The sequence below is a fragment of the Salvelinus alpinus genome, chromosome 30, assembly GCF_045679555.1.
Source record: "Salvelinus alpinus chromosome 30, SLU_Salpinus.1, whole genome shotgun sequence".
Classification (NCBI taxonomy): Eukaryota; Metazoa; Chordata; class Actinopteri; order Salmoniformes; family Salmonidae; genus Salvelinus; species Salvelinus alpinus.
This window is the reverse complement of record NC_092115.1, coordinates 16837718-16862406: the sequence shown is the minus strand read 5'-3', so window position 1 is coordinate 16862406 and position 24689 is coordinate 16837718. Positions and strand designations below refer to the sequence as shown.

The window sequence follows — 24689 nt, the reverse complement described above, 5'->3', positions numbered from 1 at the left end:
TGTGATTGGATGGTGTAACACAAATAATTATACCATGTATGTGTTTGTTTCCCCTCTACATTTGTATGAATATCAACACCATTTTAGTGTATTTAAAAATAATTTTTACATGATACTGTAGAATTAATAAAATCCCCATTCAGCCCTCCTCTTATAACTGTGATGTCCCAGTGCCCTCTAGTGGGGGAAATAACATGTAGGTTTCAGTCAGATATTTTTTGGTGGTAACCATAGACTAAGATCAGTTGTGGTAAATCTACATAGGTTCAGACCTAAACTCACAAAATTCAAGCAATTTTCATTTCAAGCATTAGTAGTGTTTTATTGCATTGTAAGAAAGTGTAAACATTGCATAAAGTGTTACAGCCTTCACCATCCAAATACAGCAAACATTTAGTCAGATTATTTTGATAGCAATAAGCAGGAACATTGTTAGTAGCAGTAGCTATATTGACAGAGATGATTTATCATTGTAGTGAAAAGAGTTTGGAGGTGATTCAGAGTCAGCATAAGTTGTCATGCAGAGGTCAATGTCATGCAGAGGTCAAGCCGGGTTCACAGGCAAGGTCGTAGGTCAGGCCATGGGGTCGGCATAGAGCTTGAAGCCGGTGAAGGTACTGTAGTCCTCGCTGCTGGAGTAAACTATGTTCCAGTCCCTCAGCGTCTCCAGACACACCTGGTCCTCTGCTGCCAGACGCAGCCGAGCCAAATTTGATGCCTGGTTGATGTCCTGGCCATACAGGGAGTCAAGCGTCCACCGCTTCTTCACACAGTTAATCACCAATGTGGCACGCAGGGGCTGGTTGCGTAGGGTGATGTGGTAGGAGGTCACGTAGACCCCCGTGTGAGTGCAGTTGAACTTGCTGAGCATCAGGTCCTAGTCTTCCTCCTCATTGTAGAGGATCTTGTTGAACTCGACAGGCAGGCCGGGAGGGGAATGGGACTTGCTAGGAAAGAGGCCCAAACTGAAGCCAGAGCCTATAGGAAGGCAGGTAGCCTAGTGGTTAGAGTGTTGGGCCAGTAACCGAAAGGTTGGTGGATCGAATCCCTGAGCTGAAAAATCTGTTCTTCTGCCCCTGAATGAGGCAGTTAAGTTGACACTGTTCCTAGGCTGTCATTGTAAATAAGAATTTGTTTCTTAACTGACTTGCCTAGTCAAATAAAGGTTAAATGCAAAATTCTACTTGAGTAGAATTTGATTTGTTTTAAAAAGTACTTAAATATCAAAACTAAATGTAACTGCTAAAATATACTTCAGTATCAAAAGTATAAATCATTTCAAATTCCTTAGATTAAGCAAACCAGACGACACCATTTTCTTTCTTTTTTTAAATGTACGGATAGCCAGGGGCACAGTCCAACATTTAGACATCATTTACAAACTGTCACACCCTGATCTGTTTCACCTGTCTTTGTGTTGGTCTCTACCCACCTCCAGGTGTCGCCCATCTTCCCCATTATCCCCTGTGTGTTTATACCTGTGAGAACTGTTAGTCTGTTGCCAGTTCGTTTTGTTCATTGATATCTACCAGCGGTTTTCCTCTTGCGCCTGGCCTGTCTATAGTGCCTGGTTTCTAGTTTTCGACCTTTCTGCCTGCCTGCCTACTGTCCTGTACCTTCGTCCCACTACTCTGGATTATCAACCTCTGCCTGACCTGACTCTGGTCCTGCCTGCCATCCTGTACCTTTGCCTGCCCGTGAACGATTTAATAAACTTTTGTTATTTTGGCATTGTCTGCACCTGGGTCTTACCTTCAAACATGATACAAACAAAACGTGTGTTTAGTAAGTCCGCTAGATAAGAGGCTGAAGGGATGACAGGGGATGTTCTGTTGATAAGTACGTGAATTTGACCGTTTTGCTGTCTTGCTAAGCATTCAAAATGTAACGAGTACTTTTGGGTGTCAAGGAAAATGTATGGAGTAAAAAGTACAATATTTTCTTAAGGTAGTGAAGTAAAAGTAGTCAAAAATGTTAATAGTTAAGTACAGATACTACTTAAGCATAAAGTATTTTTACTTAAGTACTTTACACCACTACTTACTGTAGCAAGAAATTCTTTGATAGTGAAACAACAGTTTACATTCAGTCTAAGAACACTACTATTTTCTATCACTAGCATTTCGTCATGTTACTCTGTATTGTTACTCCATGATGCTAGTGATACTACACATTACTCTGATGAAATCTAGGGAGTATTGTAGACCTTTCTCTCCCTGTCTCCCAAGTAGCCCCAGAGTACCAGGCATCCCCATGTTTCCTTGATCTCCTTTCTCACCTATCATAAGAGAGAGAGAAGGATTGGTATCTGAAACATGTCAACATATGAGGATAGATATCAGTCTCAAAGCATGAATATTCTATTTTAGATCAAAGTTAGCGATTTGATAAAAAAACAGCACCAGATAGTGACGTATTCAGGAATGAGATAACAGATAGCATAGCAGCTCACACTTTGGACTGTAAATGTATAAACCCAGATTACATCCTTTAACAGTTGTATATGAGAATTGGCAAGCTTACCTTTATCTCCTTCCAGTCCAGTTGCTCCAGCCATTCTATCCAGTCCACAAGTTCCCATGAGTCCAACAACCCCCCTTCTCTCCAGGTAAACCTGAAAGAAGACAGGGAGAAGGAGGGTAATAGCGGAGGGATGGGGATATGAGGAGATATTTATGAGAACATACCATGAAGACAATATAACTGCAAGCACACCACCTACAGTCATGGTCACAAGCCACTACAGTACTATGTATACTTTTAGTCAATCTATACTGAAATAAACACAATTTATATTATTTAGTCTACCTGGAAGTCCCTTCTCTCCTCCCGGCCCTCGGGTCCCCTCTCCCCCTGGGGCCCTTCTCAGACAGGCAGCACTGGCAGACGTGAAGCATTGGCTGTAGTCAAGGGTGTAGTTCCCATATGGAGTAGGTGTTGCTCGCGTTGGTGGTGCTGTCAGTGTGCGACAGGGAGTAGGCGTCTATCATGGTATCCTCAGTGGTCTCCCCAAAGCCCAGGCTGCTGGATGGGGCTGTGGTGGTCTGCCTGAAGCCCATACTTACCTTTAAATGAAACGGTTTGTTGTTCACTCCATTCCCTGCATTTGGTGATTCTAACAACAAACCCCTCCCCTTTTATTGTGTCTGCTAGCCTCTTGCCTCAGCTTGACCAATGAGACGAGACCAAGGGACAAATATACTGGGGATTATGAGGAAGGGTGGGTCGGCATGGACACAAGCTGAAAACCTGAGGAATATGGTAATGAAGCTCTAGGATAACATAGGACACAGGACATTATTTTCCTTTGTGATATGATGTTCTATATGGCTACCACAAACACACGTGCATGAGCACACAGCCCCACACACACCACAGAGTTAGTAATACATTATACCCTACACGAGATGGATCAGGACCATACTGTCAGGCATCAGGACGACCACACCACGCTGGCAACACCTCAAAGGGGAAGGGTCCTAAACACAACAGCAGCGAGAGGGATGATATACGATATATATACAGTTGAAGTCAGAAGCTTACTATATACATTATCCAAATACATTTCAACACAGTTTTTCATAATTCCTGACATTTAATCCTAGTAAAAAATTCCCTGTCTTAGGTCAGTTAGGATCACCACTTTATTTTAATGAATGTGAAATGTCAGAATAATAGTAGAGAATTATTTAGTTCAGCTTTTATTTCTTTCATCACATTCCCAGTGTTTTAGAAGTTTACATACACTCAATTCGTATTTGGTATCATTGACTTTAAATTGTATAACTTGGGTCAAATGTTTCAGGTAGCCTTCCACAAGCTTCCCACAATAAGTTGGGTGAATTTTGGCCCATTCCTCCTGACAGAGCTGGTGTAACTGAGTCAGGTTTGTAGGCCACCTTGCTCGCACACGCCTTTTCAGTTCTGCCCACAAATATTCTATGAGATTGAGGTCAGGGCTTTGTAATGGCCATTCCAATAACTTGACTTTGTTGTCCTTAAGCCATTTTGCCACAACTTTGGAAGTATGCTTGGGGTCATTGTCCATTTGGAAGACCCATTTGCGACCAAGCTTTAACTTCAATATATCCACATAATTTTCCCGCCTCATGATGCCATCTATTTTGTGAAGTGCACCAGTCCCTCCTGCAGCAAAGCACCCCCACAACAAGATGCTGCCACTCCCGTGCTTCACGGTTGGGATGGTGTTCTTTGGCTTGCAAGCCTCCCCCTTTTTCCTCCAAACATAACGATGGTCATTATGGCCAAACAGTTCTATTGTTGTTTCATCAGACCAGATGACATTTCTCCTAAAAGTACGATCTTTGTCTCCATGTGCAGTTGCAAACCGTAGTCTGGCTTTTTTATGGCGGTTTTGGAGCAGTGGCTTCTTCCTTCGCTTAGCGGCCTTTCAGGTTATGTTGATATAGGACTCGTTTTACTGTGGATATAGATACTTTTGTACCCGTTTCTTCCAGCATCTTCACAAGGTCCTTTGCTGTTGTTCTGGGATTGATTTGCACTTTTCGCACCAAAGTACGTTCATCTCTAGGAGACAGAACGGGTCTCCTTCCTGAGCGGTATGGCAGCTGCGTGGTCCCATGGTGTGTATACTTGCGTACTATTTTTTGTATAGATGAACGTGGTACCTTCAGGCATTTGGAAATTGCTCCCAATGATAAACCAGACTTGTGGAGGTCTACAATTTTCTTTCTGAGGTCTTGGCTGATTTCTTTGGATTTTCCCATGATGGCAAGCAAAGAGGCACTGAGACTGAAGGTAGGCCTTGAAATACATCCACAGGTACACCTCCAATTGACTCAAATTATGTCAATTAGCCTATCAGAAGCTTTTAAAGCCATGACATAATTTTCTGGAATTTTCTAAGCTGTTTAAAGTCACTGTCAACTTAGTGTATGTAAACTTCTGACCTACTGGAATTGTGATACAGTGAATTATAAGTGAAATAATCTGCCTGTAAACAATTGTTGTTAAAATGACTTGTGTCATGCACAAAGTAGATGTCCTAACCGACTTGGCAAACCTATAGTTTGTTAACAAGAAATTTGTGGAATGGTTGAAAAAACAAGTTTTAATGACTCCAACCTAAGTGTATGTAAACTTCCAACTTCAACTGTACATATGAGATGGGTGGTGCAATATTTACACACAATTAAAGTGACTAAGATACCGTAGAATAGTGTACAGTACTTCACCGAGTACAGTTTATACATATGAGATGAGTAATGCAAGATATGGAGACATTAAAGTGGCTGGTGTTTCATTTCCTTAAAGTGGCCAGTGATTCCTAATCTATGTCTGTAGGCAGCAGCCTCTGATGTGCTGGAAATTACTGTTTAACAGTCAGTGGTGCAGTATAGAATACAATACAGTATATACATATGAAATGGGTGATGCAATATGTAAATACAATTTAAAAGTGACTAAGATACCATAGAATAGTGTAGTGTGCAGTTTATACATACAAGATGAGTAATGCTAGATACGGAAACATTATTAAAGTGGCTAGTGATCCATTTCTAAAAGTGGCCAGTCATTCCTAATCTGTGTCTACAGGCAGATGTGCTAGTGATGGCTGTTTAGCAATCTGATGGCCTTGAGATAGAAGCTGTTTTTCAGTCTCTCGATCCCAGCTTTGATGCACCTGTACTGGCCTCGCCTTCTGGATGATAGCGAGGTGAGCAGGCAATGGCTCAGGTGGTTGATGTCCTTGAACATCTTTTTGGCCATCCTATGGCATCGGGTTCTGTAGGTGTCCAGGAGGGTGGGAAGTTTGCCACCGGTAATGCGTTGGGCAGACCGCACCACCCTCTGGAGAGCTTTGCGGTTGTGTCGGTGCAGTTGCCGTACCAGGCGGGGATACAGCCTGACAGGATGCTCTCAATTTTGCACCTGTAAAAGTTTGTGAAGCTTTTTGGTGTTCAGCCAAATTTATTTTGCCTCCTGAGGTTGAAGAGGCGCTGTTGTTATGGGTTAGATAGAATGATTCATTGTGCAAAATGTATTTGTAGCCGGAGGCTAAGTACATACAATGACAGAATGTTTGCATAAGATCCCTGTTTGCATAAGAGTGTGCCTGTCACGCCCTGACCTGTTTCCCCTGTTTCACCTGTTCCTGTGATTGACTCCACCCCCTCCAGGTGTCACTTATTTTCCCCAGTGTATTTATCCATGTGTTTCCTGTCTCTCTGTGCCAGTTTGTCTTGTATGTTAGTCAAGTCAACCAGTGTGTTATTCCCGTACTCCTTTTGCTATTCTGTTTTTGATAGTCTTCCTGGTTCTGACCCCTACCGTCATGGTAACTCTGTGGCAATATGGACAGTCTCAACGAAGTTATTGCCTTGTGTGTGGTGATAAAGTATGTACTGATGTTTAAATTCATATGTTCCTTTCCCCCTTCTGAGAATGAATTGTACTATGTGAAGGGTTGAAACTCAATGACAACGGAGGTCATTTACAATGTAATGTACTAAGTATAAGAAAGTATTTCCTTTACCCTCTTTTTCCTCATGTTAATGCTTGTTTTATGAAAATGCTTGTCAGTAATTTTCTATTAGGTTGTGTCATGACGTTGCCTGCGTGGGTATAGCAAACCCCATCCCCCTCTCCCTGCCTCCCCCTTTCCTCCTTCAACCCATGCTGTGATCACAGAGAGACGTTGTAAATTCCTGAGGATCTCCTCATGGCTAAACAGTATTAAGACAGAGGGTAAACTTTCAGGACAAAGGAATTCTCTTCCACCTCACAGAACTTGAGGTACGAACATATTTCATATTCCTGCACAAGTAGGAAAGATCGGTGGACAGTCCAGCTATGAACCGGTCCATTTGTCACCACGTGGGAAACTCATGTGAGACTGTGGGACCACATTACCATACCGCTGTTTATATAATAACCTCAGATATGAGGTTTACATCTGTGTGTTGTATAAAACGAATGAGTGAGTATGATACTGTTTGTATAATTGTGTAATATGATTTTGAACTGTTTAATGAAGGAAAATACAACTCCCTGTTGTATTTGAACTAAATCCAAGGACCGCCCCTGAGCCAGTTGGGTCAGAGACCATGGGACCACCCGTCTCTGCTATCTGAATAAAAGCCAACTTTAAGAAATTACCAATTTAGACCATGTTTCTCTCAATCACGAGAGGACAAAGGTTGTGACCATGTTTATCCTCAATGGGGAGAACGAAGGTCAATATACCACGTGGTAAAACTCTTATACCAATAATAACAAGTTTTGATATTGACTTCTAGTCTGCAGCTAGGAATTCGGTATCATTGAACGCGAAGAAAGACAACCGCCGAAACATCCATTCTATAACGAATGACACTCTGAACAATCCACAACCAAAACGAACTTCTCTCCAACGACCAAGGCGACACACACACTGAACGTAACTATATATATGTTGATTGCAATTGTTCCCGAATGAGTGAGCGTTCATGTGTAAGGATTAGCATGTCAATTGTTATAGTTATGGACTCTGTAGTGAATTCTTAGTCGAACGCAACTTTCCCTTTGTCTAACAGCCGCCATGCCGGTTTAGCCCACTAGGGCATATTCCTCCCACCATTTCATGTAACTATTTTAAGTTTGTTTGTTTATGCATTTCTGTGAATTAATTAGTTAGTAATAAATAAATGATTTAAGACAATTGATGTATGGATGACTCATAGTGAAGACTGGGTTCGTGCAGATCAACGATTTACGACGTTTGGAATGAGACTGACGTAAGGTAGAGTAAATAAATCATTAATTAGAAGACCATTGATCAGATATGAAAATATCTGAAAGGTTATATTGGGAAATTATAACTTTGTAATCTAATAACTTTCCCTGGTGCCCTCGAATTCATAGTTAATTAGTTACGTTATTACTCAAGTGATCGCGTAATCCCTAATTATAGGAATCTATGACAAAAACTATGTCTTCAATTTAACGATAGCAAAGACACAACAGTTGATAGGGAGGAAATATTGTGGAAAATTACATGATTAGTCATGCTACATCATGGCCCGGTCCTAGATGACTTTGTAGAGTGGTGTGAGGAATCACACTTGGTCCTCAATACCAACAAGACCAAAGAGATGTGCATAGACTTCAGGAAGTGAACAACACCTACCTCTGCAACATCTATCAGAGGTCAGAATATAGAGATAGTAAAGGAATACAAATACCTCGGTGTCCTCTTGGACAATAAGCTTCAGTGGAGTAAATGTACAGACCTGATCTACAAAAAGAGCCACCAGAGAGTGTACTTTCTCAAAAAGCTGGGATCTTTTAATGTAGACTGTACTATACTGACTCTGTTTTACAAATCTTTCATTGAGAGTATTTTAACTTGTTGTATTGTTTGTTGGTTTGGCAATGCCACTGTCAGCCAGAGAAATATGCTGAGAAGGATTATCACCACAGCAAGCAAGGTACTTGGAGTCAAACAGACAGGACTGGATGAGATCTTTAATGTCAGGGCCCTCTGCAAGGTACTTGGAGTCAAACAGACAGGACTGGATGAGATCTTTAATGTCAGGGCCCTCTGCAAGGTACTTGGAGTCAAACAGACAGGACTGGATGAGATCTTTAATGTCAGGGCCCTCAGCAAGGTACTTGGAGTCAAACAGACAGGACTGGATGAGATCTTTAAGGTCAGGGCCCTCTGCAAGGTACTTGGAGTCAAACAGACAGGCCTGGATGAGATCTTTAAGGTCAGGGCCCTCTGCAAGGCTCACAAAATCATTTTAGACCCAAGCCACCCCATGTACCCTGACTTTGAACTACTACCCTCTGGGCGCAGGTATAGGGCACCCCTCAGCAGGAAAAACAGAACTAGACAATCATTTGTGCCAGGTGTGATATCCCTCCTAAATAGCTTGGGCTAATGTTCCTATCGACTCAGTAAGGCCAGCAGGCTAGTCTTTTTTTAGAAAATGTTTTATTTGTATGTAACTGTTATGAAAGTTGTATTGTCAATTTTGTTTTGTATTTAAACGCCACTTTAAACGTGTACATGACACTGCAACAAAATGTCCCTATGGGGACAATAAAGTCAGAAAGTAAGTATGCTATCCCGTGTTTTACTGTTTTAAAGAATTGTCTCTTGTTATATGCTAGTGTTTTTTCTAACCTGATACAAACGTGTCTTTGTGGGACTTAGTCATAAGACTGGGCGTATAAATAAGGTCCACTTGGGTGCGACCGCAGCATGTGACATCGCGTGGGTTTACTATCTACAGAAGGTCACATGTATGGAACCTTGCAGAAAGGAGCACATTATAGTGTTTTGCTGTTGTGAATGCAGTTAGACGGTTGAGCCCTCAGGCTATCAACCTTGTGCTGTGTTAAGTCCGCACAGAAAACCTATTACCTTTTACACACTATCTGCTGACTGCCACGTATACAGAAAGGGGTTGTATTTTCTCTATAAAAGCAGAGACCTGGCTATGTTTGTTAAGCTTTCAACTCTGAACCATTCTTGGTGATGGTTGATTTGCTTCATTTTTGCAAATGTTATAATAAAGTGTTATTTGAAAGAATCTGCAGTCTCTCTTCCCTTTGATTAGATATTCCACGAAAAGTAGTGAAAAGAGTTTGGAGGCGATTCAGTCAACATAAGTTGTCAGATAAAGCTCATGCAGAGGTCAAGCCGGGTTCACAGGCAAAGTCGTATGTCAGGCCTTGGGGTTGGCATAGAGCAGGAAGACGGTGAAGATGCTGTCGTTCTTGTTCGGGAGTAGACCTTTCTCTCCTTGTCTCCCAAGTAGCCCCGGAGCACCAGGCATCCCCATGTTTCCTTGATCTCCTTTCTCACCTATCATAAGAGAGAAGGATTGTTATCTGAAACGTGTCACCACATGAGGTTAGCAATCAGTCCCCAGCATGAATACTCTATTTTAGATCAAAGTTAGCGATTTGATAAAAAACAGCACCAGATAGTGACGTATTCAGGAATGAGATAACAGATAGCACAGCAGCTCACACTTTGGACTGTAAATGTATAAACCCAGATTACATGCTTTAAAAGTTGTACATGAGAATTGGCAAGCTTACCTTTATCTCATTCCAATCCAGTAGCTCCAGCCATTCCATCTAATCCAGGAGGTCTCATGAATCCAACATCCCCCTTCACTCCAGGTACACCTGAAAAAAGACTGGGAGAAGGCGGGGAAGAGCAAAGGTAGGGGGTTGGGGATATGAGGAGATATTTAGGAGTACACACCATGAAGACAATATAACTGCAAAAACACCACACGCAACCTACTGTCATGGTTACTAGTCACTACAGTACTATGTATACTTGTATTCAATCTATAGTGAAATCAACACAATTTATATTATTTAGTCTACCTGGAAGTCCCCTCTCTCCTGCCGGCCCTGGGGGGCCCCTCTCAGGCGGACAGTACTCACAGACGTGAAGAACTGGGTGTCGTCCAGGGTGTAGTTCCCCAGACCGGCCCCAAGGGGCACCATGGCATCTGTGTGGAATTTTATGGAGTAGGTGTCGCTCGTGTTGGTGGTGCTGTCAGTAGGCGACCGTCATGGTATCCTCGGTGGTCTCCTCAGTGCCCAGGCTGCTGGATGGGGCCGTGGTGGTGGTGGTCTGCCTGAAGCTCAGACTGTGTTGTGCGACACCTCCTCCCCTTCTGAGCACTGACTAAAACGAAAAAAGTTACCTCACATGAAGCGTTCAGTGCTTACCTTTCAATGAAATTGTTTGCTGTTCACTCCATTCCCTGCATTTGGTTGTTCTAACAACAAACCCCTCCCCTTTTATTGTGTCTGCTAGCCTCTTGCCTTAGCTTGACCAATGAGAGGAGACTAAGGGACAGATACACTGGCGAATATGAGGAAGGGTAGGTCGGCATGGACACAAGGTGAAAAACTGAGGGACATGGTAATGAAGCTCTAGGATAACATACAACACAGGACGTTCTTTCCTTTCACCTTGTGTTTCTGTGATGTTCTACATGGCTGCCACAAACACACACACACACACACACACACACACACACACCACAGAGTTAGTAATACGTCATACCCTACATGAGATGGATCAGGACCGTACTGTCAGGCATCGGGATGGCAGCACCACACTGGCACCACCTCAAAGGGGAAGGGTCCGAAACACAAACCGCAGAGGGAGGGATGAATGTATTTTAAACAAGCCTCCATGACCCCCTTGATCCAATATCCTACCAACCTTTAGGAAACCCAGTCCTCCTGACTCTAGAACTATCACTCACACCAAATGATTAATGGACTGCTGAATGTATATGTTTTTCTCTTGCTTTGTCTGCTCTTTCAGTATTATGTCTATCTCTGATAAGCCCCCCAGGAAAGGGCTGAAAATAGCCCATATTAATATATGTAGCCTTTGAAATAAGGTTCATGAAATCAATAACTTGCTAACCTCAGATAACATTAATATATTAGCCATTTCTGAGACTCACTTAGATAATTCATTTGATGATACAGCAGAAGCAATACAAGGATACAACATCTATAGAAGAGACATAAATGCTTATGGGGAGGTGTTGCTGTATATATTCAGAGCCATATCACTGTAATGCTTAGAGAAGGTCTTATGTCAAGTGTTATTGAAGTGTTGTGGTTGCAGGTTCACTTGGCACATCTAATGCCTTTTCTTTTGGGGTGTTGCTATAGACAACCAAGTGCTAACAGTCAGTATCTAAATAATATGTGTGAAATGCTCAATAGTGTATGTGATGTAAAAAGAGTTCTACTTTCTTGGGGACCTGAATATTGACTGGTTGTGATCAAGCTGTCCGCTCAAGAGGAAGCTTCTTACTGTAACCAGTGCCTGTCATCTGGTTCAGGTTATTAATCAACCTACCAGGGTGTTTACAAACACTACAGAAACAAGATCATCCACATGTATCGATCATATTTTTACTAATACTGTAGAACTTTATTCTAAAGCTGTATCCGTACCCATTGGATGCAGTGATCACAATATAGTGGCTATATCCAGGAAAGCCAAAGTTCCAACAGCTGGGCCTAAAATAGTCTATAATAGATCATACAAAAGATTTTGCTGTGAGTCTTATGTGGATGATGTTAGAAATATTTGTTGGTCCGATGTGATTAATAAGGAGCATCCAGACGCTGCACTTGATGAATTTATTTTTATTGCTTCTTCCAATTATTGATAAACATGCACCTGTTAATTAAATGAAATTATGGGAAGAAAGGCAAATTCAACTCCATCTTTCATCGAATCAGATGGCTTATTCATTGCAAAACCATTTGATGTTGGCAATTATTTTAATTATTATTTAATTGGTAAAGTGGGTCAATTTAGGCAGGAAATGCCCACAACGAACAGTGAGCAATTAATGAAAGAAAAGTAGTGCAAGTTCGAATTTTGTAAAGTTAGTGTGGGAGAGGTGGGAAAATTATTGTTATCGATCAATAATGACAAACCTCCTGGCATTGACAACTTATATGGAAAGCTACTGAGGATGGTAGCTGACTGTAACGCTCGTCCTCCTCCTCGTCTGAGGATGAGCAAGGATCGGACCAATATGCAGCGTGGGTTGAATACATAATGATTTATCAAAGAAAGACGAACACGAAGAACACTTGACAAAATACAAAATAACAAAACGACGTGAACAGACCTGTACTTGAGAACATAAAACAAGAAAGCACGAACAGGAACGTACACATGAACGAACGAACGAAACAGTCACGTGTGGCACAAACACTGACACAGGAACAATCACCCACAAACAAACAGTGTGAACAGCCTACCTAAATATGGTTCTCAATCAGAGGAAACGTAAAACACCTGCCCCTGATTGAGAACCATATCAGGCTAGTTAACAACCCTAAACATAGAAACAAATAGTATAGACTGCCCACCCCAACTCACGCCCTGACCATACTAAACAAAGACAAAACAAAGGAAATAAGGTCAGGGACGTGACAGTACCCCCCCCCCCCCCCCCAAAGTGCGGACTCCGGCCGCAAACCTGAACCTATAGGGGAGGATCTGGGTGGGCATCTGTCCACGGTGGCGGCTCTGGCTCTGGACGTGGTCCCCACCCCACCATAGTTAATCCCCGCTTCCGTGGCCTCCTTTTAATGTCGACCCTCCATATAAACCCCACTGGATTAAGGGGCAGCACCGGACTGAGGGGCAGCTCCGGACTGAGGGGCAGCTGCGGACTGAGGGGCAGCTCCGGACTGAGGGTGTCGTGGAAAATCAGTTCAAATATAACGCTTACAAGAACTTGTGATATCAAACATGCTTTTAATACAATTGTATAGCCAGCTGGAATGTCCCGCGGAACACACACCTCCCAGAACTCCATCTCCTATATTTATACACACATAGTATTATGTCCATCCCTTATGCAAATTAAGTTTCCTTTCTGAAGTCATTCACCACCATTATCTTTTAGTTCAAGCTTCCTACTTGTTCACGCCCAATAACACCCATATCTGCTTTCAATTAGTTTATAATGGTGGCCGGACCCTCTGTCTTAGTGTGTCAGCAGATTCTGTGTCTCTTCCTTACATTAATATATCAATGTACTCTTTGTTCTGTTCTCCCCTATCCTTAGTGTGTCCAATTGTCTTAGGCGCCTATGTGTCTGGTCTGTATGCACTTAATGGAATCAGCAGACTATGTGTCTCTTGTTCAGTTGCCTATTTTTAATGTTCAGCTAGCTTATACATCTATGTGCTGTCCTATACGTATATATGTTATATATGTATCTCATGTACTCCTACAAGGGGCAGCTCCGGACTGAGGGGCAGCTCCGGACTGGCTGACGGCTCTGGCAGGTCATGGCTGGCTGACGGCTCTGGCAGGTCATGGCTGGCTGACGGCTCTGGCAGGTCATGGCTGGCTGACGGCACTGGCAGGTCATGGCTGGCTGACGGCACTGGCAGGTCATGGCTGGCGGGCGGCTCTGGCAGGTCATGGCTGGCTGACGGCACTGGCAGGTCATGGCTGGGGCGGGGAGGTGGCGCCGGATATACCGGACCGTGCAGGCGTACTGGCTCCCTTGAGCACCGAACCTGCCCAACCTTACCTGGTTGAATGCTCCCCGTAGCCCGACCAGTGCGGGGAGGTGGAATAACCCGCACTGGGCTGTGTTGGTGAACCGGGGACACCATGCGTAAGGCTGGTGCCATGTATGCCGGCCCGAGGAGACGCACTGGAGACCAGACGCGTTGAGCCGGCTTCATGGCACCTGGCTCAATGCTCAATCTAGCCCGGGCCAGTGCGGGGAGGTGGAATAACCCGCACCGGGCTAAACACACGTACAGGAGACACCGTGCGCTTTACCGTATAACACGGTGTCTGCCCGTACTTTCGCTCTCCACGGTAAGCTCCGGGAGTTGGCGCAGGTCTCCTACCTGACTTCGCCACACGCCCTTGTATCCCCCCCCCCAATAATTTTTTGGGGCTGACTCACAGGCTTCCTACCGCGTCGTCGTGCTGCCTCCATTCGCCGGTATCCCTCCTCACACTCCTCCAGAGAATCCCAGGCGGGCTCCGGCATTCTCCTTGGGTCGATCGCCCACCTGTCGATCTCCTCCCACGTAGTGTAATCCAGACTCTGCTCCTGCTGCCGCTGCCTGTTACCCCGCTGCTTGGTCCTTGGTTGGTGGGGGATTCTGTAACGCTCGTCCTCCTCCTCGTCTGAGGATGAGCAAGGATCGGACCAATATGCAGCGTGGGTTGAATACATAATGATTTATTAAAGAAAGACGAACACGAAGAAGACTTGACAAAATACAAAATAACAAAACGACGTGAACAGACCTGTACTTGAGAGCATAAAACAAGAACGCACGAACAGGAACGTACACACGAACGAACGAACGAAACAGTCCCGTGTGGCACAAACACTGACACAGGAACAATCACTGCCCACCCCAACTCACGCCCTGACCATACTAAACAAAGACAAAACAAAGGAAATAAGGTCAGGGACGTGACACTGACTCTATAGCCACTCCTATCTGTCATATTTTTAATCTGAGCCTAGAGGAAAGTCTTTGTCCTCAGGCCTGGAGGGAAGCCAAAGTAATTCCGCTACCCACGAGTGGTAAAGCGGCCTTTGCTGGTTCTAACAGCAGACCTATAAGCTTGCTGCCAACATTTAGCAAACTATTGGAAAAAATTGTGTTTGACCAAATACAATGCTATTTCTCTGTAAACAGATTAACAACAGGCTTTCAGCATGCTTATAGAGAAGGGCACTCAACATGTACTGCACTGACACAAAGGACTGATGATTGGTTGAAAGAAATTGATAATAAGAAGATTGTGGGAGCTGTTCTGTTAGACTTCAGTCCAGCCTTTGATATTATTGACCATAACCTGTTGTTGAAAAAAATTGTGGTATGGCTTTTCAACCTCTGCCATGTCATGGATTCAGAGCTATCTATCTAATAGAACTCAGAGTTTTCTTTAATGGAAGCTTCTCTAATGTCAAACATGTAAAGTGTGGTGTACCATAGGGCAGCTCTCTAGGCCCTCTACCCTTTTCTATTTTTACCAATGACCAATGCCACTTGCATTAAACAAAGCATGTGTGTCCATGTATGCTGATGATTCAACCATATACAGTTGAAGTCGGAAGTTTACAGACACTTAGGTTAGAGTCATTTAAACTTGTTTTTTCAACCACTCCACAAATGTTATGTTAACAAACTATAGTTTTGGCAAGTCGGTTAGTACATCTACTTTGCGCATGACACAAGTCATTTTAAAAACAATTGTTTACAGACAGATTATTTCATTTATAATTCACTGTATCACAATTCCAGTTGGTCAGAAGTTTACATACACTAAGTTGTCTGTGCCTTTAAATAGCTTGGAAAATTCCAGAAAATTATGTAAGGGCTTTAGAAGCTTCTGATAGACTAATTGACATCGTTTGAGTCAATTGGAGGTGTACCTGTGGATGTATTTCAGGCCTACCTTCAGACTCAGTGCCTCTTTGCTTGCCATCACGGGAAAATCAAAAGAAATCAGCCAAGACTTCAGAAAAAAAATTGTAGACTTCCACAAGTATGGTTCATCTTTGGGAGCAATTTCCAAACGCCTGAAGGTACCACGTTCATCTGTACAAACAATAGTACGCAAGTATAAACACCATGGGACCACGCAGCTGTCAAACCACTCAGGAAGGAGACACGTTCTGTCTCTTGGAGATGAACATACTTTGGTGCGAAAAGTGCAAATGAATCCCAGAACAACAGCAAAGGACCTTGTGAAGTTGCTGGAGGGAACAGGTACAAAGTACCTATATCCACAGTAAAACGAGTCCTATATCGACATAACCTGAAAGGCCGCTCAGCAACGAAGAAGACACTGCTCCAAAACCGCCATAAAAAAGCCAGACTACGGTTTGCAACTGCACATGGGGACAAAGATTGTACTTTTGGAGAAATGTCCTCTGGTCTGATGAAACAACAATAGAACTGTTTGGCCATAATGACCATTGTTATGTTTAGAGGAAAAAGGGGGAGCCTTGCAAGCTGAAGAACATAATCCCAACCGTGAAGCACGGGGGGTGGCAGCATCATGTTGTGGGGGTGCTTGGCTGCAGGAGGGACTGGTGCACTTCACAAAATAGATGGCATCATGAGGCAGGAAAATTATGTGGATATATTGAAGCAACATTTCAAGACATCAGTCAGGTAGTTAAAGCTTGTTCGCAAATGGGTCTTCCAATTGGACAATGACCCAAAGCATACTTCCAAAGTTGTGGCAAAATGGCTTAAGGACAACAAAGTCAAGGTTGTGGCTATCACAAAGCCCTGACCTCAATCCTATAGAAAATGTGTGGGCAGAACTGAAAAAGAACTGCCTCCCATAGTCTGTTCTGGACTTGGGGACTGTGAAGAGACCTCTTGTGGCATGTCTTGTGGGGTATGCCCCCGTGTTGTTAAGAAGGCAGAGCATCGCTTTATTATAGACAGACTTCTCCTCATCTTAGCTACTACTGCATCAATATGTTTTGATCATGACAGTTTACAATCTAGGGTTACTCCAAGCAGTTTAGTCATCTAAACTTGCTCAATTTCCACATTACTGGGCACTCATATCATATTAACATGGCATAAGTCATTACAAAATGTGTAGAATTGCAGGAAATTTGCTTTAAAACTGCAAACATTTATCTCCACTCCATGGCAAAATAGGAAATCAGGAAATTAACTGTAAAACGGCTGCTGTTTTCTTGCCTGCCACATGGCAAAATGAGTAGAATTGCAGAACACTTTAAAAAATAAGATACGTTTTAAAATGAACAACTCCACATGGCGTATCTTCCCTATAGGTCTCGGCATACGTTACAATGCAAACAATATAGTCCTAAAAATGTCATACGTTTTTGTTTAGTCACTGATGTGTCAGCACAAATAATTTCTCAGAGCAAATCATTTCTGACATTTCACCACTTTCAGGGGTATAACCTTAAAATTGTATAGCTAATAGGCTATGTGTTTGCAGATCGACTGTGGTTAATGAATCTAAAGCAGCCAAGGGGATAACTGCTGGGGTAATTTTGACTTGTTTTTGCTCTTCTTCAAATAGCATTTGAACATGTTTTAATTGTACAGAAATGCAGTAAATGAGTTTCAACTTTGAAAACATTTTCTGAATGCATCGAACGTTCGTTCTCTGCGTCCGCATCCACACAACTCCTTGGAAAAGTGTACTGCGAAAGGGAGCCACACAAACAAGTATTTCCTGTATTTGTTTTTTCCCACAGTGAAAGTGACAAAGGTCAACACCACAGGCAGTGATGGTGCACAAATATAAAACAACATAATCAGTTGGCCAGCAGCCAGAAACAGTTGAGTCTAAACCTGACATGGTTGAGAAGATGTGATGACTAATATAACTGGTTTGTTAGACTTAAGTCACAAAGTCCCATCTATCTTTTCTTGCACACTTTCTGTCTTTATGCTGGTGTTGTATTTTTACACAAATGAAGTTTAGATGCTCCTCAAAAACCGGGCAACACTGGCAAGAGAAGAAACCTTGAGAGGAAACAGAGTGCAGTGTAGTTGATTAAAGACAACACCTTGAAGAGATAATTTACTCAAAATACAAATGGTAAGGAAAGTGAGTTTGGGGTTTGTTTACACCCATTTGGGTCTTTGTGTGCTGTCATTCTGATTGCAACATGCAACAATAACACAATGAGAATAATCTACCTGGGTAAAATAATACCTCAGTGGACAAGTATGTACCATGTGAAAGTCGTTGTCTCAACAAGCACAGTGAAGAACAACTGTCCCAGTTACCATTTATTTGGCATCGTATCAGTTTCTCTTTTCTGCCTACAATTTCCTGAAAAACAGGAAATTGTAAATCCCGATGTCTAACTTCTGTATTTGTGTTGTGTCAAACCTAGCCTTCCTACATAAATATGCAGGGACATGTGATGACTTTGAATCAACGTGGAAAACTGACTGGATTTGTAAAAGTCATCAACATAAGTGCATTTTGTCTTTTTTTCACCCAACTTTTACGCTAAATCCAATGACATGTTGACATTTGTTGTTGATTTCACGTTGAACTCACCGTTAGTTGACAACTCAACCAAATGTAATTCTAAACTAGACGTTGAAAGGACGTCTGTGCCCAGTTGGTAATAATGCATCATCGCCATTGTACAATTGCTGAATCTTCTGAACAATTACCAGAGAAAGCACCGCAACCGATTTTCTCAGATACTTACAGCTGTTTAACATATAGAATTGAAACTGATAAATATCAAGTGTTCATTAACTGCATTAATAAGTACTGTTTTCTGTTTTGTTTGTAATGCGATGCTCTCGTGTCCTCTGACTAGCACGCTTGTATCATGGAACTGTTTACATCGTTCTGGAATGTTTTTAAACAGGTAGATTGTTAACACTGGTCTAATTTACAGTATTCATCTCATTCTCATCCTCATCCTCCAGTGACAGTTGTTTTTCCAGTCAGTCACACATTTCAAGGTTTAGGTGTTAATCCCTTTGAACTTTGTTCCTTGGTGTCAACCTTACTTTAAGACATGATCATTCCAGTACATTTACTGAGTGCATTTTCAAGAGGATGAAAAAAAACGCATCAACAATGCTGGGCTGATGATGCAGGACATTTTGTTCCAAAGCCCTGACTTGATAAGAGGGAACAATTTGCCATAGTTTAAATACATAGTTTAAAATGAGGATTGCATTAGGACAAATAAAGCATCACTGAATTGTTTGTCACAGTTTTTATTGCATTAAAAAGCTAAGCCAGAATATAAAGATAATGAAATGCTAAATATATTTATAGGAGCAATGTGAGTATGACCCTATCATAACCTTCTAAATGTTCACTACTTAACTGAATATTGTTAGTTGTTTGACCTCATTATCTGCTTCATCACATTTCATAGGTGCTGCACAAATCATTGATCAGCTAAGTTGATAAGCTACAGAGCAGCGCCCCTGGATGGAGAGCAGTTTTAGGGTTTAAGTCCCATGCTCAAGGGCACAACGGCAGGAGGTGGTACCTGGAATCATAGACCAACAGTTCCCACAGTTCTGTTTTTATACCCTGTCCGTGGATTGACTCAGCAACCTTCCGGCTACTGATCAAGCAACCTTCCACCTCTCTAAAGCCTAATTTTGCAGCTTCTGCGCCGTCCATTTAAACAAAATTATGCATCGAAAGTTTGCTTCTGTCGGCACATCTGCACACCTTTTTCCAGCATGACATTTGCTTACAAATGATATGTGAAGCTTCTATGTATGTAGTGTAGGACTTTATGAAGGCATTATGAAGGCGTCATGAAGGCTTTATTAGATATATCTGGTTTAAAGTGTGACTATGTAGCTTCAAAGTATACATAAAACATAAAGCTTCAAAGTATACATACTGAATATGTTCCAGTGTGCATGTTACAAAATGTGGTGGAATAACTAAGCTATTCCTACGTTTGCGTCTGTCTAAAATATCAGAATCTGATATGATGGAACGCTGAGAAGAGTCTATGATGTTGTTTTTCACACTCAATGTCTGATCTGCACCCTCTGTGCTTATGAAGAGCTCAGTTTCAGAGCTAAAATGTAAAGGCTCCGTTATGCTTTTCCGACGTTTGCGTTTGCACAGAATTTTTGTCGCCTGCCCAAAGTCAGAAAAATCTTCTGCCTCAAGTTCCACTCCAAAGGACATTTTTACGTCACGCGCAATATCAATATTACAAATCTTTTTGAATTTAACCATATATATCTCAAATACTGACACAGGATAGTACCGGGTTTCAGTGTCACCAGTAGCAATCTTTTTGACTGACCTGACAGGTTAACATAGTCACACTTTAATTCCAGGATGATGAAAGAAAGAGAGAGAGAAACAGAGAGATAGGGACAGAGGGAGGGAGAAAGCGGAGTGGTTGGCGTTATTCATCCGTAAGCCTCCAGCAGCGGTAACAGGAGGGCAGCGATGGCACATAGGTCCTCAGGTGGTCCGTGTGTTCTCCATCCGCTATCTTGGCCCCTGCTTTAGCCCTGGCCCCAGCCCTGCAATGTGAAGAAAGGTTCTTGGTTCAAAAATATGTTTACTCTCTTAAGCAATCAATAATTAGATTTGCACGGTATTTGGTATTTATGGATAATGAATTTGCTGATGATAACGATAATGAATATAAACGTAATGATAATGAGTAGGATTGACAATCATCTTGACAATAATGCCTTCAGAAAGTATTCATACCCCTTGACTTATTCCACATTTTGTTACAGCCTGAATTCAAAGTTGATTAAATAGATTTCTCTACACACAACATCCCATAATGCCAAAGTGAAAACATGTTTTTAGAAATGTTTGCCAATTTATTGAAAAGTAAATACAGAAATCTCATTTTTATAAGTATTCACACCGCTGAGTCAATACTTTGTAGAAGCACCTTTGGCAGAGATTACAGTTGTGAGTCTTTCTGGGTAAGTCTCAAATGATTTGTGAAGCTTTGCACAACTGGATTGTACAATATTTGTAAATTTTCTTTAAGCTGTCAAGTTGGTTGTTGATCAGTGCTCGACAGGCATTTTCTAGTCTTGCCATAGATTTTTAAGACTACTTAAGTCAAAACTATCTAGGCCACTGAGGAACATTCAATGTCATCTTGGTAAGCAACTCCTTTTCAGTTTTTATTCATTTGTAAAAAAAAATATTTCAAAATGATTATACTTTTACATAAAGGGGTATTGTGTGTTGGCCTGTGACACAAAAGCTCAATTTTAAATTCAGGCTGTAACACAAGAAAATGTGGAAAAAGTCAAGGGGTATGAATACAATGTTTCCACCTTTTGTTGTGTTACAGCCTGAATATTACAGCCTGAATGCACTGTATGCAACAGAATGAAGCCTTGAAAAATGAATAACACTATTGTCCTGACAAAAGAGACCAAATAGCATTCATTGACAGTTAAAGCAGAGAAACATGTATATATATTTACCCATGGGGAGGCCGAGGACCACACATCCAGAAGAGTATTGTTGTCATGGTGTTTTAATACATCTTGCTGATAGGAGATGGGACAGAATATATATGAATAATAATTATTGAACCAACTATGTAAGACCGTAGGACATTATGAAGGCATCATGAAGACTTTATTAGACTTGTATCGCCAAAGTATACTTAAACTGTGTATATTTTGCAGTGTACATGTCACAGCTTCACTCAAAAATGTGGTGGAATTGTCACGGATTCCCCCGGTACTGCTGCTCATTCCATGCACCAGCTCCAGAGTTCCAAGTCACCGGCCTTCTAGGCTTCACTGAACTGTCTAATTACGCACTCCTGGTTCCCATTTCCCCTGATTAGTAATTGTATATATGTGCCCTCTGTTCCTCATTGTCCTGGTCGATTATTGTTACCATGTCCGTTGGTCCGGTGTTGTTGTTTCGGCTTTCGTGTATTGTGCAATTGTTATTTCCAGTCTCGTCCCGTGTATTGTGCAATTGTTATTACGGGTCTAGTCCCGTGTATTTATTAGAGGTTTACCTCGCTCTTTTGTATACGTGTTTGTTTTGGGCTTTGTCCCCGTGCCTTTTCATGGCATGTTGTATTGTTTGGGTGGAGTATTTAAATAAAAAAAATATTACGTATTCCTGCGCCTGTCTCCAATAATTTATACAACGTGACAGGAATATTTAATCTATTCGTACGTTTGAGTCTATCCAAAATATCAGAATCTGATAGGACAATGCTGAGAAGTCATTGTGTTTCACTCTTAATGGAGCATTACTAGAGCGTTTCGTATACATTTTGTATTCAGGAAAGCAGTGAGTTGCTGCACAACAGCTTTTTCACGCACTTATCTGCATCATATATACTTTGTGTACTCACTTTCAGAGCTAATCAAAGACATGAGCTGGCGCACACCCAAAGAAAATTATTTTATGTAGAGGTGCTGACTAACGGCGAATGAACTAAGCTATAAAAATAGTCACACTATATATAAACTCCCAGTAATTTATTTTGTAAATCACCAACGCTTCAGAATCGCTGGGCCTTCAGGGTCATCACTGTGCCTTCTCACTTGAAGAGCTAAAATATTCAGGATCCTCCATGCTTTTCAACGTTTGCATTTGTAATTAATCTTTGTCACCTGCTCAGAGTCAGAAAAGGGTTCTGCCTCGAGTTTCACGCCCATTAGCCATATTTAGGCCTACGTCACACATACGTTGTTAGTGTGATATAAACAATGCAAAACCAAAATATACATTGTGTAGTGTAATAACATGCAGTCTTCATATAATGAAATTAATAATTTACCTGAAGGTGGTCAAATCATAAACATCACATACAGGATTAGCCTATGGCGAGTTATCTTTGATACTTCAATGGAATGGATGTTGGACTCAAACAAGAAGCTTTTATAGAAACCTGTTGTCCTGGCTGTACACCTGTGTTCATGATTGGTCTCTGAATGAGCGTGACTGTACGTGTGTGTTCATGATTGGCCTGTGACTGGGACGTTCCCTGAGCCTTATTTGATTGAATAGACCTACCACTGGCCAGACCTGATTTCCTTTGTTCTATGAAATGAAACCTAAAGAAAGTGACTTTCTCTGTGGTTGTTCAATGCTGCAAGCACTATTGAATGACTTCTGATTGCATAGGGACTCAAATCTCCAGGAAATATCCAAGTTGGAATATTAGCTGTTGGAATGTCTATTACTCTACTGGCTCATATATCATCTCATTATTTCACCAACGTTTGCATTCTCATATGAATCAAGGCCTTTTTCCCCATAGTTAGTAATCAAGTTCACAATACTGAAGACAGAATTAACTGGAGCTGCAAATGCATGGAAGTCGACCAATGTATCAAAACATTATATGAAATAAGTACTATGCATTTACAGTGCATTCGGAAAGTATTCAGATCCCTTGACCTTTTCCACATTTTGTTATGTTACAGCCCTGTTCTAAAACGGATTTAATCCATTTTTTACCTCATTAATCTACACACAATACCCCATCAAATTCGGACCCTTTGGTATGAGACTGGAAATTGAGCTCAGATGCATCCTGTTTCCATTGATCATCCTTGAGATGTTTCTTCAACTTGATTGTAGTTCACATGTGGTAAATTCAATTGATTGGACATGATTTGGAAAGGCACACGCCTGTATATATAAGGTCCCACAGTTGACAGTGCATGTCAGAGCAAAAACCAAGCCATGAGGTCAAAGGAATTGTCCGTAGAGCTCCGAGACAGGATTGTGTCGAGGCACAGACAGCTGTGTGTATTTCCAAGTCATGTCCAAACAATTGAATTAACCCCAGGTGGACTCCAATATAAAACATTGTTGTCATTATGGGGTATTGTGCGTAGATTGATGAGGATTTTTTTTCTTCATTTAATCCATTTTAGAAAAAGGCTGTAAAGTATCAAAATGTGGAAAAAGGGATGGGGTCTGAATACTTTCCGAGTTCACTGTACCGCATATCCTGCTAATCACTGTGTGTTGCTAAATGAGAAAAGACTGCATTCAGGGACTATTAACGTCAAGGAATACGTGTAATATTACCCATGGGGTGACCGAGGATCAGTTCTCCACATATACTGAGCACTTGTTGGCTGCTTTTCCTTCACTCTGTGGTCCAACCCATCCAGAACCATCTCAATTGGGTTGAGGTCGGGTGATTGTGAAGGCCAGGTCATTTGATGCAGCACTCTATCACTCTCCTTCTTGGTCAAATAGCCCTTACACAGAAAAGCACCCCCACTCCATCAAGCCTCCTCCATGCTTCACGGTGGGAATCACACATGCGGAGATCATCCATTCACCTACTCTGCGTCTCACAAAGACAATGCGGTTGGAAGCAAACATTTCAAATTTGGACTCATCAGACCAAAGGACAGATTTTCACGGTCTGCTGTCCATTGCTCGTGTTTCTTGGCCCAAGCAAGTCTCTTCTTATTATTGGTGTTCTTCAGTAGTTGTTTCTTTGCAGCAATTCGACCATGAAGGCCTGATTCACGTAGTCTCCTCTGAACAGTTGACGTTGAGATGTTACTTCAATTCTGGGAAGCATTTATTTGGGCTGCAACTCTAATGAACTTATCCTCTGCAGGTTTCATCATAGTGCTTGATGGTTTTTGCGACTGCACTTGAAGAA

At 41.9% G+C, this 24689-nt stretch overlaps 1 long non-coding RNA gene and 1 pseudogene across 1 annotated transcript; both read right to left on the bottom strand.

Moving 5' to 3' along the window:
* Positions 1–301: 301 nt before the first annotated feature.
* Positions 302–10494, bottom strand: LOC139559571 (uncharacterized; annotated as a pseudogene).
* An 8774-nt stretch (positions 10495–19268) lies between these two features.
* Positions 19269–22971, bottom strand: LOC139560575 (uncharacterized). Its single transcript, XR_011671988.1, has 3 exons — positions 22836–22971; positions 21511–21576; positions 19269–20574 (listed from the first exon to the last, which is right to left on the bottom strand). It is a non-coding gene; the product is annotated as an uncharacterized lncRNA (long non-coding RNA).
* Between the last annotated feature and the right edge of the window lie 1718 nt (positions 22972–24689).